General features: G+C 41.3%; 1 long non-coding RNA gene across 1 annotated transcript in view; it reads right to left on the bottom strand.

The window, feature by feature from the left end:
* The window catches only part of LOC128738098 (uncharacterized), a 45,813-nt gene extending 31,997 nt beyond the window's left edge, over positions 1-13,816 (bottom strand). The window contains exon 1 of the long non-coding RNA XR_008412073.1: positions 13,705-13,816. This is a non-coding gene — a long non-coding RNA (uncharacterized LOC128738098). The remainder of the gene's footprint in view (positions 1-13,704) is intronic.
* Positions 13,817-14,816: the final 1,000 nt, after the last annotated feature.

The raw sequence follows: 14,816 nt of genomic DNA, 5'->3' as shown, positions 1-14,816 counted from the left end.
CGACCCAGGATACTGAGACTCCGTGACATCTCAGAACTCGCTAAATTACAACTTTTTATAAAATAAGTTTTCATGTAGCACTTAAGGGGGAGGAAAGGGGGAGCTTCGAAATTTTTTACCCTTTAAGTGCTCGACAAGGGTACCCGGGTACCCACAAATTGAAATGCTTGTAACTTTGGCAATATTTGACCGATTTGGACCAACTTACCACCTAAAGATTCAGAAACTTATCCACTTCCAGTGGGGTTACAACAGAACCGGAAGTGGTTCATCTGGTTTCCGGAAATCCGGTATTCCGAGGATGTGTTCCGGAATTAAAGCTAAAAAGTGCTGAAAAGAATTTTTCTATCTTCACTAAAGAGATAGAAGGTTACTGTCTTCTGGAAAAATTCTTGTAATAATATGCTCTAAAACCTTGCAGAACCCGTAAATGTGTTATATTGAAACTGAAGGAAATAAAATTTTTATTTCACTTTTAGGGGGATTAATCAAAATTTGAATTCCATCAAACGATAGAACTTTTAATTTCAAGAAACTCTTCCAAAGCCTTCATAAACCTAAAATCAAGTTTTCCCACTCAAAACTGTAATGCGCACGTTTATGTGGTTTTGGACCACTGTGAAGCCCCACTGGAATATGTTCCGGAATGGCCATGCCGGGGCAAAATCATCAGATAGAGTCAAAACAATGAGAAACGACCTTCCGGAGTAATTTCATGAATATAGAGACCCAAATTGCCAGTGTTGCAAGCCAAACAGTTCTGTGGCCACAGGAGGTCCCACGGGAACTTGTCCTAGAATGGCCATTCCGAGGATAAATCATTATACGGTTTTAAAACTATGAAAAATGACCTTTCGGAGTCATTTGAGGAATTTTGGATACCCATATTACTATGATTACATCAAAAATCTTAAAAAGTGCCTTAATTCCGGAACACACTCTCGGAATACCGGATTTCCGGGAACCAGATGAACCACTTCCGGTTCTGTCGCAACCCCACTGAAAGTGGATAAGTTCCTAAATCTTTAGGTGGTAAGATGGTCCAAATCGGTCAAATATTGCCAAAGTTACAAGCGTTTCAATTTGTGGGTACCCGGGTACCCTTGTCGAGCACTTAAAGGTGTTTTTTTTGTCGAACACATAACGGTTAAAAAATAAAATAAGCCATTTAAACGGCAAATGCCATTTGGTTTGTATGGCTATCCTACACATCTGAGCCAATTTGTAAAAAAATCGATCGACGAATTTTTGAGTTACGCCCTTTTGAAGTTTTAAAGGGCAGATTACTCATATAAAGTAAGTAAAAATCATTAATGACACTTCCAAAATAAACGTAAATCACAGCCAGTATTGATTTAGTATGCAACATATGCCCACTGGCGATCATTTGAAGAGTTTTATGCTGTATTGAGACTAACCGGAAATATTCCGGATTAAGTTATCGCTGTGGAAAATGATCAGTATCGAACATGAACAATGACATCATGCGACACCTCAAATTACGCCAGAATTTAAAAACTAGATCAATCAAAGTCAGACCAACTAACTAGCGCCCCTTTGGTTATATCTGAACAAGTTCCGGAGACTTCCGGGACAACCCAGACAAGTGGCCAATTTCGTCCATGAACAAAAATTTATCGTGCGACACCTTAAATCACACTAGAATTCAATAACTAGATCAATGGAAGCCAAATCTGCTACCTTGGGCCAGGTACGGTCATATCTGGACATGTTTGGGGGACTCCGGGAACCCTTAGGGAAGTCAATAACACAATGTGGTACTTTTTTTTGATAATAAAGACATGTTCGGAATTGGCCATTGCGGTTCTTGGTACTCAATTTGGCTTACTTGGATCTATTTTAAAAGTTTTAGTGTGTACGACACCTTAGATGAGTTTTTGTTCATGTTCGAGGCGGGTAATTTCCTAGGGGTTTCCGGAGTCCCCCAAACATGTCCAGATATGACCAAACTTGACCCTAGATAGCATATTTGGCTTCCATTGATCTAGTTATAGAATTCTAGTGTGATTTAAGGTGCCGCACGATAAGTTTTTGTTCACGGACGAAACTGGCCACTTGTCTGGATTGTCCCGGAAGACCCTTGAACTTGTCCAGATATAACCAAAGTGGCGATAGGTAGTTGGTCTGACTTTGATTGATCTAGTTTTTAAATTCTGGCGTAATTTGAGGTGTCGCATGATAAGTCATTGTTCATGTTCGATACTGACCATTTCCCACAGCGATAACTTAATCCGGAACATTTCCGGTTAGTCTCAATATAGTGTAAAACTCTTCAAATGGTCGCCAATGGGCATATGTTGCATACAAAATCAATACTGGCTGTGATTTACGTTTATTTTGGAAGTGTCATTGAAGATTTTTACTTACTTTATATGAGCAATATGCCCTTTAAAACTTCAAAAGGACGTAACTCATAAATTCGTCGATCGATTTTTTTACAAATTGGCTCAGATGTGTAGGATAGCCATACAAACCAACTGGCATTTGCCGTTTAAATGGCCTATTTTATTTTTTAATAACGGTATTTTGAACACCGTGTACGTGTTTTGGCCGGATAGAGCATCATCGCATTACGCCAAAAATACACAATCGTTCCTGAATACTCATTCGATCCCATTTTTACCCAAAAACCTGTCTCAGTGCCCCCAATCGAAGATTTCTTCGGGATTTTGAGTTCCTTGGTGTACAAAAATAGCTGGAGAGCCACGAATTGCAAACAGTTGATTGGTAGAATCAAGAGATGCATTCGCAAAGTTGACATGATGGCCGTACAACGCTCCTGTTTCGACGTCAAACGAAAGCCGATTACGGACCGTTTTCAAATGTCAACTAATTTTTTTCAGCAATGGATAATGTATCTTTAATTTCGGTAAATCAGATTTTCTTCATGTATAAAGATACATATTTTTTTGACAGCTTGAGAAAAAAATTCCAAAATTTTAGTTGTCACCCGTTAAAGCCTAGATGCTACATTCCGATTTTGAAACTTGATTTTCTGTTTTTAAACGACAGACTTCGCAGATAGCTGTAACTCCAACCAGCAATCCAACAGCAAATTGGCCTTATTTGTTTTTTATAGTAGTTGTATCAGAGCATTACAGAATCTATCAGGTTTTCCTAAGGTGAATTTTATTTTATTTGATTAACAGTTCTGAAGTATAATTGAAGAAGACTTGAAGAAACACTCACAAAACTGCATTATCAATAAGTGTAATTCTCTTTATAAGCGGCTGTATAAATGATACTTGAATCCCATTTAAAAACGACGTTGTTTAGGTTCCTTACAACTTGATAATAGTTTTGACGACATTCATCTGTAAGAGAGATTTATCTTAACAATGCTGCCATAAATCTTTCTTAAAATCGTATGTTCTTGAAAAAGAAATCATACTTTTAAGAGAGAACATTCTAGCATTAACAACTAATCTGTCAAAATGGACGCCTGGATATGGAGGAATGAATAAAATATATGATTCTTTTAAACGAAATTTAAGCAAAAATTTGTCCATTATTTTGAACATTTCTTCATTTAAATATCAAGTGTGTCGGATCCGTGGTAGACTCCTCGGGATGGAAAGAAATGACTTCCTAGCATTGTTGCGGCATGAGCAAACATATCTTGATAAGACCGAAAAGGAACGGTGTCGCTCAAGCTAGAAGCCGTCGAAAAAAGAGTGTTCTGTTCAGGCACTTGCGGATAACCATTTCACTCTTCATTCTTATCTTCAAAAGGACGGGTTTGGTCCGCAAGTCGGTTGACAGCAAGCACTCAACCAGTGGGGGGCTCTTGTCCCAAAAAGGACGATTTCGGCTGCGAGCCTACTGCAACAACACTATGCCAGTGGAGTGAACTGTATATACAACAGTTACTTCCCAGGACGTCTTCAGAGGATGTGAAGAAAGCACTAGCTTAAAACTAAAACTACTCCATTTATTTGCTTTTCAAGCTTAAAATAACATGTGAAAAAACACTGAAACACTGAATGGATTGCGCATTGCGCGCACTGCTTATATAGCATGCAATCTTCTTCTTCTTCGCTGCTGCTGCTGCCTGCTGCTGCTCGTCTCACTCGAAACACGTAGAATGGAAGACGGCGAAAAAAAGGTGTGGCTTATTTTACAGCGGTGGTTCGATGTCTTGTTGCTATTATTGTCGTTGGTAATTCACACTCGAGCGTGAACACAGCGAAGTCATAAAACAATCGAAGATGTACAGGATAGTGATACATAATGACAAAAGAATGAATTCTAAACAACTTGGGGAATAACGGTGCCGATACCTCACTCATCACCCAGTATGATGATGCATCAAAGAAGGATTTTTAGGTATGTAATACAATTGTTGTTCGATTGTGCTTTGCCGGGGGTGGTGCGGGATATAGGTTTACTCTAAACTAAATTTAGAGGGCATTAGACTGAAAAATGTTTGAAGGAGTTCTTGTTGAATCATCGTCTATAAAATCTGTGAGTTTATAAAAAATTCGGTAGACTAAAATTTGCGTATCAAACAGTCGTAATAGATTGCGGTATTCAATAAATTTTTAGATTCGATTTATATTGGTAATTAACATGCGGGTGTAGCGATAGCGAATGTTCCTAAACTACTAACTAAGAAACTATCGCTAATTTTGATTCTACATTTAGCAAATCGTCATCCATTCCGTTACAGTTTCTTCATGACAACGTCTATACTCATTACTAAAACGCGGGTGGAATATACGTTCTCTATGGGGTGCAGATATTGATTCTGTCCAATAAAGCGCGAGGCGACCGACAGGGGGTAGCCGTAGTCCTCTTATAATGTTAGGAGTGCCCGTGAAAAACAGTCACAGCACCTGATCTCCAAGAAGTCAAACAAGACATCGGGTTGCTGAAGACCAACAAAACCGTTGATAAGGACCGCCGATTGGCAGAGCTTTATAAACATGGTCGCAAAATGCTGGCAACGTCTCGACACTGGGTTAATTCCAAGATTTGGGAGAATAAGAGGCTACCGGATGTGTGGGCGGGAGGAGTGGTTTGTCCCATCTATAGGGCGATCGGCTTGACTGTTGTAACCATCGCGGTATACGCTGGTAAACGCCGTCTATAAAGTATTCTCCTTGATCCTGTTACGCCGGCTGACACTGATAGCACAAATTTTCATAGGGAATTACCAGATGGGCTTTATCCAGATGGAACCCGCGTAACTATGGACCAAATTTTTACCATGCGACAAATCTTACAAAAATGTCTGGAGTCAACGTGCCCACGCATCACATCTTAGTGACTTAGAGGCAGCATACGATACAGTCGAAACCAGACTATGTAAGACAACGCACGAACACGGTTTGCCGGACGAACTGATGCGACTGATCAAAACTACATTGGATCGAGCGACACTCTGAAGTCCCTTCAAGACGCAGCAAGGGTCAAGGCAAGGTGATGCCTTGTGCTTATGCGTTTTTCAATATCGCTCTTGAAGTGGTGTTCCGTTGAACGGGCGTTGAAACGAGAGGAACAGTTTTTACCAAAGCTAGCCAACTCCTAGGCTTCACAGATGAATTTAAAATCATAGCCAGGAACTTAGAGCCGGGCGGAGGCAATCTACGCCAGACTGAAAGCAGACTTTAGAAGGATTGGGCTAAAAGTAAATGAATCGCAGTCCAAATACATGAAAGAAGGAGGTTCAAATGACATAACCGCGCGCGTTCAAGTGGGCCACCACCGTTCGAAGCTGACAGTTTACAAACCCCCTATTAAACCGGAAGTTCTTTATGGACTAGTTACTAGTTCGGTGCTAGGGTTTTCGTTATAGACCGAGCATGAAGGCTTTTATATTATTAGAGACTAGCTGACCCGACAAACTTCGCACTGACACAAATTAAACTGTGTTGTACATAAATCGTGGATCTCGGATGACCTTTGTCACAACCTCGAGTTTTTCAAGTTTCTGGGGAGTTCATGAGTGTTTTAATATACAAATTTTCCTCACAGTAAAGTAGAAAATAACTCCCCTCATCGCTTAGCCTGATAAAATAAAGTGGATAGCATTTAAATATTCGCCATCATTACAAACCATTTCGCCGAATACCATTTTGCGGAACACCTATTCTCGGTTGACCTTAACCTAGGAAAATAAATAAACCTAGATAGAGGTGATCTCTACGGAGGGCTGACCCCTCCCCCTGCAGTGGCCGGCGCTTCCGACGGTAGGTCGCAGGCAACACTCGCGTTGCCGCTGTGGCCGTCTCGCTCTGAATCATCTAATGTTACTGTTGATAGTTTGATATACGAATGAAAATGTTTGCTGGGAAGCTGAGTTATTTGATAGCTGAAGACGACTGAACTGGACATGCGGAAGAAAGTTATTATTTGACATTTCGAGATTCTGATAACAAACCACTTTTTTCTAATTAACAAACAAATACAAAAGCCTCTGAAGCACACACAGGAGAGATCCCTTATTGCTACCTTGAAGAACACCCGTAAGGTTGGTAAACTATAAGGAGAAGTAGAAGTTAAGTTGCATATATATAAAACTCACGACATGTTCACAGCAAATGTCGACACGGAAAAAAATTAATCACATATGTCATCTTTATATAATTAATTTTGCATAAGATTGAAGCATTCAGAATTTGCCTACGTTATCGTCTACGTTATCGTGTCGTCTCGTTATCTGATGTTCCTCCTCAGCAGCGGCAATTCGACTTAGATTCGTAGCTGCGCCCTCCGTAAGTTAAGAAGAAAAATCCAAGTTTAGGTAAAAGTCCGAGGCCTTGCCCAACCCAAAGCTCAACCCAAACCGAGCCCAAGCACAAGCCTTGAAGATATTTAGAGGTTACAAAATCGGTTCTGTTTCACCACAAATACTCGATTTTAACAGTTTTTTAAACAGAGCGCCTGTTATTCTATGTTATTATCTATTATGCTAAGTCAAACTACTGGTGAATGGCACAGAAAAAATACTTTTCAAATTTTATTATTAAAACCTGCAAAAATGGATGCTGGTAAATCTGTTCAGAGAGTACCATGGCAAATGAGTCGTGCTTTTCAACCAATTTTAAAATTGCTAGTGCGGTTGCTATATGTGACCTCTGTTTCAGTGATTAACCTTTGTATTAAAAATCGCTTAGTTATCGAATCGGAAGCCATAAAAAATGACGACTATAAAAATACTGTACATGAAAATAGATTTTGTTCAATTACGGAGTTTACAAAAATGCAGTTATCAGAGCCAAGTAGAACACTAAACGTAAATAATGTGCAATAACCGCCGGAGTTATGTATCGGCCGATTTTAGCGTCAGTCCACCTGCCCATTTTTTATATCCATGGACTATGCACACGTCTAGGAATTTGAATGAAAAGATTTAACAAGCAGACGGTGGTTGAATTTTTGACGAGTGTCACGAAATCCGAAAGCTCAAAACGGGTCTATGCAGCTCTCTAGCCATAAAAATAGGCTTTCGAAGAGCAGCTTCGAGCGATTATCAATGGTCCGAATAAAAATCTAGGTCGATCATTTCAATCCTTTCAGCCTCCAAACGGTGGTATAATATTTTCATCTTTGAATAGTGTAATTTTTAACAAGCTCGAACCCAAGTTTAGTTAGTTTATGCGCTGGTTAACAACAGTGGTTCGGTACAATCGTCATAGAATTTTGTAGTGACACAGAAGGAGTGCTGTAAGGGTAACGCCGGTAGCATGGAAGTTATTACCAAAATATTTCGGTGAAAGTACTTTGGCAAAATTATCATTAATAACCGAACATTGAGCCAGTACCCGGCTTTCTCCGCGCGCAGGTGTGAGAGCAAAATTTTTGGTGATAGCTACTCGTACCTACAGCTGATTGATGCAGTATTTATAGATATTTCGCAACTGTTACCAACGAATCAAAATAGAACTCTAGCACAGCCTGTACACCTGTTCACATTCGGCGTACGGTACGGTACGGTAGAGTTTGCTACGTCACCCCTCAACCACGAGTTCTTTTCCGGGAAATAATTGGCCCCATTGAGAAGGCGTACAATTTTCCTATGGTTCCGTGAATTTCTCTACATCTGATCGGGACGGGACACAATATCGCGTTCTTGAATTCCGCAATCAGCGCTGCAGTAGCTCATCAATCATCGACAGTACATTTTCACACAACGCACGCGTTTCGAAGTATCAATAATGTAGCTGCGTGTGATGAAAGCTTCATTTTGTGGGTGGCAAAAATCAATTGCTGGTCCAACCGGCATTCCAGCAGCCTGCTCTGCTGAATGCGGGCTCGAACTACGGCTCGTTAGCTTCTTCCTGCAAAGTTTACCGCGTCGGCTTCGGTACCGGGCTGGTTTCACGTATGTCTCACTAGTTCGTGTGCACCATATAGGCTACATCTCCCTAACCCTAATTTCCCAAAGAGTTTCCTGCTGCATACAAATCGACCGCAATCGGCTACTCCAATGGAACGCAGGCAGCGAATAAACTGTCAAACAGTTTTCCACGGCCATTCAATCGAAAGCTTTTAAAATTTGTGCCAGACGCGTCGGACACAATAATCGTGGTGTGGCGTTTTTTTTTCGTCGAGACTAGCAACAGGCGAACGCATTGGTATACAAGACTGATGGCGCAATACTGAAAAGTTGAACCATGGACAAGTGAGCCTCGAGGATTGCTGCAACATCAGCTGCTCCTCCGGAGAGCTTCTAATCGTTGGTCTCATTTTTTTTCGTTTGCAGCCTCCCTGCTGGAGCAGAATGCTGTCAGTTTGTCGAATTGAATCGAGAGCAACAATTTCGATGGAATATAGTATGCAGCACGATACTCTTCGCACGGAGAGTAAGCTAGGTCAAGAGCCGTTGTCTCAGCCGTTGAGGGTTCTCACGAGTAACTGAAGCTTCGAAGCTGTACACGCGTTACGGAAAATTAATGCTGAGTGACTAACTGGAATTGTAAACAGCTGATTGTACTGGAAGTGGTAACGACTAATATGAGGTTCGTTTGTGAAAGTTTGGTCGGTCAATGTTCTAGGTGTTGTTTGTGTTGCGGATAAAAGTTCAATCAGTACAAACATCATTAGAGTAAATTCGGCCAATCGCTACTGAGTGAATACAAAGATTATCGAGCATGATATTACATATATCATGAGTTTTTTTGATAGGATTGGGGCAAGAATGTAAAAATAAAATTTGCGGGATAATCGTAATAAAGTGTCTCAGGCTTTCATTCTTTTGGTGTAAAATTTTGTGACCGGAAAAAAACCCGTTTGTTGGCCTTGCTGATACGATGACTTTACAATCGTATCATTGCGCATATTTCAATAAAAACTGGCTCTAAGATAAATTTTTGGTGGCTTCCACAACCTACAATAAAAAAAAATAAACATTTTACACAGTACTCCAATGTTGCTCCTTTCATGGACTTTGCTACCCTATTTTTATACCCGTGATTTCTCAAAATCTTTTTATAAATTTATAATCTGAGTTTCTTGATATTTTCGGTGAAAATTAGACCAATACTGTGTTTTCAGCGGACGTTTCGACCTACTATTCTTCGGTCATTGACTACGCATTAACACGTATATTCTCTACCTCGTCATCTATCTAACTGTTACCGTTCGCTTTATAATCTGAGTTTCTTGATATTTTCGGTGAATATTAGACCAATACTGTGTTTTCAGCGGACGTTTCGACCTACTATTCATTCGGTCAACTGTTAGATAGATGACGAGGTAGAGAATATACGTGTTAATGCGTAGTCAATGACCGAAGAATAGTAGGTCGAAACGTCCGCTGAAAACACAGTATTGGTCTAATATTCACCGAAAATATCAAGAAACTCAGATTATAAAGCGAACGGTGACTAACTCAAACAATAGAATTTTTATAAATTTATTGATTCATGATGACCATGAGCTTACTTACTTACTTACTTTGGCAGCCGAGAGCTGGGGTGGCTCTTGCCGTATCACGAATTCCTCTCCATTGTACACGGTCCTGGGCTACTCGTCGCCAATCCGTTGCATGTCTCGATACACGCAAGTCGGCTTCAAAGTGGTCGAGCCATCTAGCACTTTGGGCCCTTCTATTACTGGTGCCGCTGCGGTTCTTAAAGAGAACGGATTTCATCCGGCATTTTTGCGACGTGGCCGGCCCACCGTAATCTCCCAAATTTCGTCAGGTGTACGATGGGAATCTCTCCAAGCAGTGCCTGTAGTAGATAGACAGACTGACAGACAGACAGACAGACAGACAGACAGACAGACAGACAGACAGACAGACAGACAGACAGACAGACAGACAGACAGACAGACAGACAGACAGACAGACAGACAGACAGACAGACAGACAGACAGACAGACAGACAGACAGACAGACAGACAGACAGACAGACAGACAGACAGACAGACAGACAGACAGACAGACAGACAGACAGACAGACAGACAGACAGACAGACAGACAGACAGACAGACAGACAGACAGACAGACAGACAGACAGACAGACAGACAGACAGACAGACAGACAGACAGACAGACAGACAGACAGACAGACAGACAGACAGACAGACAGACAGACAGACAGACAGACAGACAGACAGACAGACAGACAGACAGACAGACAGACAGACAGACAGACAGACAGACAGACAGACAGACAGACAGACAGACAGACAGACAGACAGACAGACAGACAGACAGACAGACAGACAGACAGACAGACAGACAGACAGACAGACAGACAGACAGACAGACAGACAGACAGACAGACAGACAGACAGACAGACAGACAGACAGACAGACAGACAGACAGACAGACAGACAGACAGACAGACAGACAGACAGACAGACAGACAGACAGACAGACAGACAGACAGACAGACAGACAGACAGACAGACAGACAGACAGACAGACAGACAGACAGACAGACAGACAGACAGACAGACAGACAGACAGACAGACAGACAGACAGACAGACAGACAGACAGACAGACAGACAGACAGACAGACAGACAGACAGACAGACAGACAGACAGACAGACAGACAGACAGACAGACAGACAGACAGACAGACAGACAGACAGACAGACAGACAGACAGACAGACAGACAGACAGACAGACAGACAGACAGACAGACAGACAGACAGACAGACAGACAGACAGACAGACAGACAGACAGACAGACAGACAGACAGACAGACAGACAGACAGACAGACAGACAGACAGACAGACAGACAGACAGACAGACAGACAGACAGACAGACAGACAGACAGACAGACAGACAGACAGACAGACAGACAGACAGACAGACAGACAGACAGACAGACAGACAGACAGACAGACAGACAGACAGACAGACAGACAGACAGACAGACAGACAGACAGACAGACAGACAGACAGACAGACAGACAGACAGACAGACAGACAGACAGACAGACAGACAGACAGACAGACAGACAGACAGACAGACAGACAGACAGACAGACAGACAGACAGACAGACAGACAGACAGACAGACAGACAGACAGACAGACAGACAGACAGACAGACAGACAGACAGACAGACAGACAGACAGACAGACAGACAGACAGACAGACAGACAGACAGACAGACAGACAGACAGACAGACAGACAGACAGACAGACAGACAGACAGACAGACAGACAGACAGACAGACAGACAGACAGACAGACAGACAGACAGACAGACAGACAGACAGACAGACAGACAGACAGACAGACAGACAGACAGACAGACAGACAGACAGACAGACAGACAGACAGACAGACAGACAGACAGACAGACAGACAGACAGACAGACAGACAGACAGACAGACAGACAGACAGACAGACAGACAGACAGACAGACAGACAGACAGACAGACAGACAGACAGACAGACAGACAGACAGACAGACAGACAGACAGACAGACAGACAGACAGACAGACAGACAGACAGACAGACAGACAGACAGACAGACAGACAGACAGACAGACAGACAGACAGACAGACAGACAGACAGACAGACAGACAGACAGACAGACAGACAGACAGACAGACAGACAGACAGACAGACAGACAGACATATTTGCCTTTTCAAATGTTGTATCGTATACTTTTTGCCGAGATTTCTGTTGCAGTTCGTAGAAATGTACAACGTGCTCCCGAAACGCTTCTTGTTTCGACGTCATTTTTAACAAAACTGGGCAAGCATAAACAAAATAAAAAATATTAACAAAAAGAGGGAGGCCAGAGCTAACACATACGTACTCTCATTTCTCTCTGAGCTCGTTTGTTGTTGAGCATAAGGGCCGCGAAAAAATTCTAAAATTTTAGTTGCCACTCGTTAATAGTCATTTCGGATGCCGCCTTCATGCATTTCGGTGCAATATTCTGACCAACCATTTGTCATTTGTCGTTTTGTTTGGAAATATTAAAAAACATTCATTTGCAAAAGTAAAATAACTGAATTTAGTTATTCTAATAATTTGTCAGTTTTCCTTATCATATCAGATTAGAAAAAAAAGTTCCTGAGAAATTCATTTTAAATTATTGATTTGGTATGTCTAAGTACCCTTTTGTAATCTTGTTGAGTTTCATGTTTTCAGATCTGGTTTGGCCGAGAAAAATTGAATTCAACTCTGATGGAATTCGTAACCAGTTAATGTGACATGTAAGCTCCTGAAATTCTATGAGTATAGAAGTCAATGTGCAACATCAAGAAAATGCATGCCGCCTCCAGCACTGAGGAATGCAATCAGAATGCAGAAGTTTTTATTTGCAAAACAATGGAAGACACTTGAAAAGCTTGTTATGTTATTTCCTTGTGGCTCATGGCTTTTCGGATTTGTCTCGGGACTGTTTCTCAAGGGAGTGATTTCGTCTGTTGGCGATATAATATAATACATCATTCATTCATTCATTCATTAAAACTAATTTAAAGCTGATTGAAAATTTATTTACATAAATTTAAATGAATAAATACAAAGCAACGGCTTTGTGATGGCTACTTTCAACTTCAATTATTCTTCATTGCTATAGCCGTATGTAATTGAATATCGTACCGATTAACCGGTAGGTTGGTTGTTCGATAGAAATTCTCTCTCTTACATCATCGGAATAAGTTGTTTCAGCATACTGTCCGATCTGATAACGCCTAATCTACATTCACTCGATCTGGCAGTGGATAAATTTCCAATGGTTCGCAATAATTTCGAAATTAGTTTATTCAAACAATGCATGGTTTCCGTTGAGCATGTTTTCTGTGAAGATCATGAATGCGGGCTTGCGAAAGATAGCTTCGCCGGATGAAGGATGCAGCTAAATGGGAAATATTTAAAGTTCAAGATCAAGAAAAGCTTGTCAAAATTAAAAATAACTAGATTCACAACGGTATGCTCGGGAAGTCACTGCTGATCCTTCAGAAGATGTTTCGCTTTGGTCGCTTATACGCGCGTTCTAATTAAAAATTATAAATTCAGCAGGAGTTGCTAAGAAATTTCAAACTAAATTATTCCCCTCGGTAACGACTGCAATCGGGAGCAAGTCTATCGATACGTCGTCGAACAAATTTAGCCTAAAGTTCTAATTGGGGAACGAATAGTCAACATTTAGTAATTGCCATTCTGGCGAAATATGGAAGCGCTGCGCTTGAATAGAGAGACGGACGCAGAGGAGAGTTGTCCTTTCAATTAATATCTAACGACTTACTTTGAATTGCAATGAACCGCGTCGGGCCGAACTCGATGCCGATGCCGAGTTTTCATCCGGTCGCTTGACATGGCCTTTCCTGTTACCTGCCTGCATTACCCGGACACGTTAATCAAATAAAAACTTAGCTGCAGGAGCTCTTCCCGGTATTTTCCTTGTCGCGCGGTGTATCGGTTTTATACTCCGCCGGTAGCTTTTAAGATCCGGCTCCGTCTGGGTGATTCAATTAATTTGAATTTCAAATTGGATTAGCGGCCACGTGGGATCGGCTGCTGTACAGTAAATCGCCGGTGAGTAGCGACGCACACCGGTGTGAAGTGTAGTTAAATTTCTTCTCAACAAAACTTTCAATTGGCCTTACGGGAAAATTCTGTCAGCTTTTCTCCCGTAGTGCGATGGTTAAAGGTGGCCGTTGACGCTGATGGTGGCGGTGTCCGATATCCCCTTGCTTATCCGATACGAAAGTTGAGGCAGACTTTGACGGTCTGAGCTGAGGATATGAGACAATCGTAAAAACAACCGGAGACTTCGACACTTGTTGGGGTGAGATTTTAAATTTCCTGGCTTCTGTTGGTGATAAAATTAAATAACCTGAATTAATTTCATGAATATAATAATATTAGCCTTGTACGAATAACTTTTACATAAAAGCTGATGTCGGTTTATCAACTGAGTTACGGTAAAGGTGATTGATTCTAAGGATGAAAAATTTCCGAAATTGTTTGTTTTTGATTACAGTGAATAAATAAAGCTATTAGCAAAGAATCTCTACCTTTTCTCTGCCAACCATTCATACAGATAAAGTATTTTTTCTGCTTAAAATATACTATTTTAGACAGATACAGTGATACAAATCTTTTCCACGTAAAGGTTTTCCTTTCGTCTTTCGGCGAAATTCATTTTTCCACGTTAGTGTTACAAAGTGCCGGGGAGTCAGGCAGAATCGAACAATTAATGGAGCGTAATATCCGTGCAGGGAAACCGATAACAAATTGGCTAGAATTTTTCTTGCAGAAATCGGCATGCGTGTGGGAAGAAACCCAATAATAGTACCTACACACAAAGGTGAGTGGTAACATCGAATCGTCATCAGCATTATCAGCGCCACAGCA

Source organism: Sabethes cyaneus, chromosome 2, assembly GCF_943734655.1.
Source record: "Sabethes cyaneus chromosome 2, idSabCyanKW18_F2, whole genome shotgun sequence".
NCBI lineage: Eukaryota > Metazoa > Arthropoda > Insecta > Diptera > Culicidae > Sabethes > Sabethes cyaneus.
The sequence above is the reverse complement of the archived record's forward strand: the minus strand, read 5'-3'. Positions and strand labels throughout refer to the sequence as shown.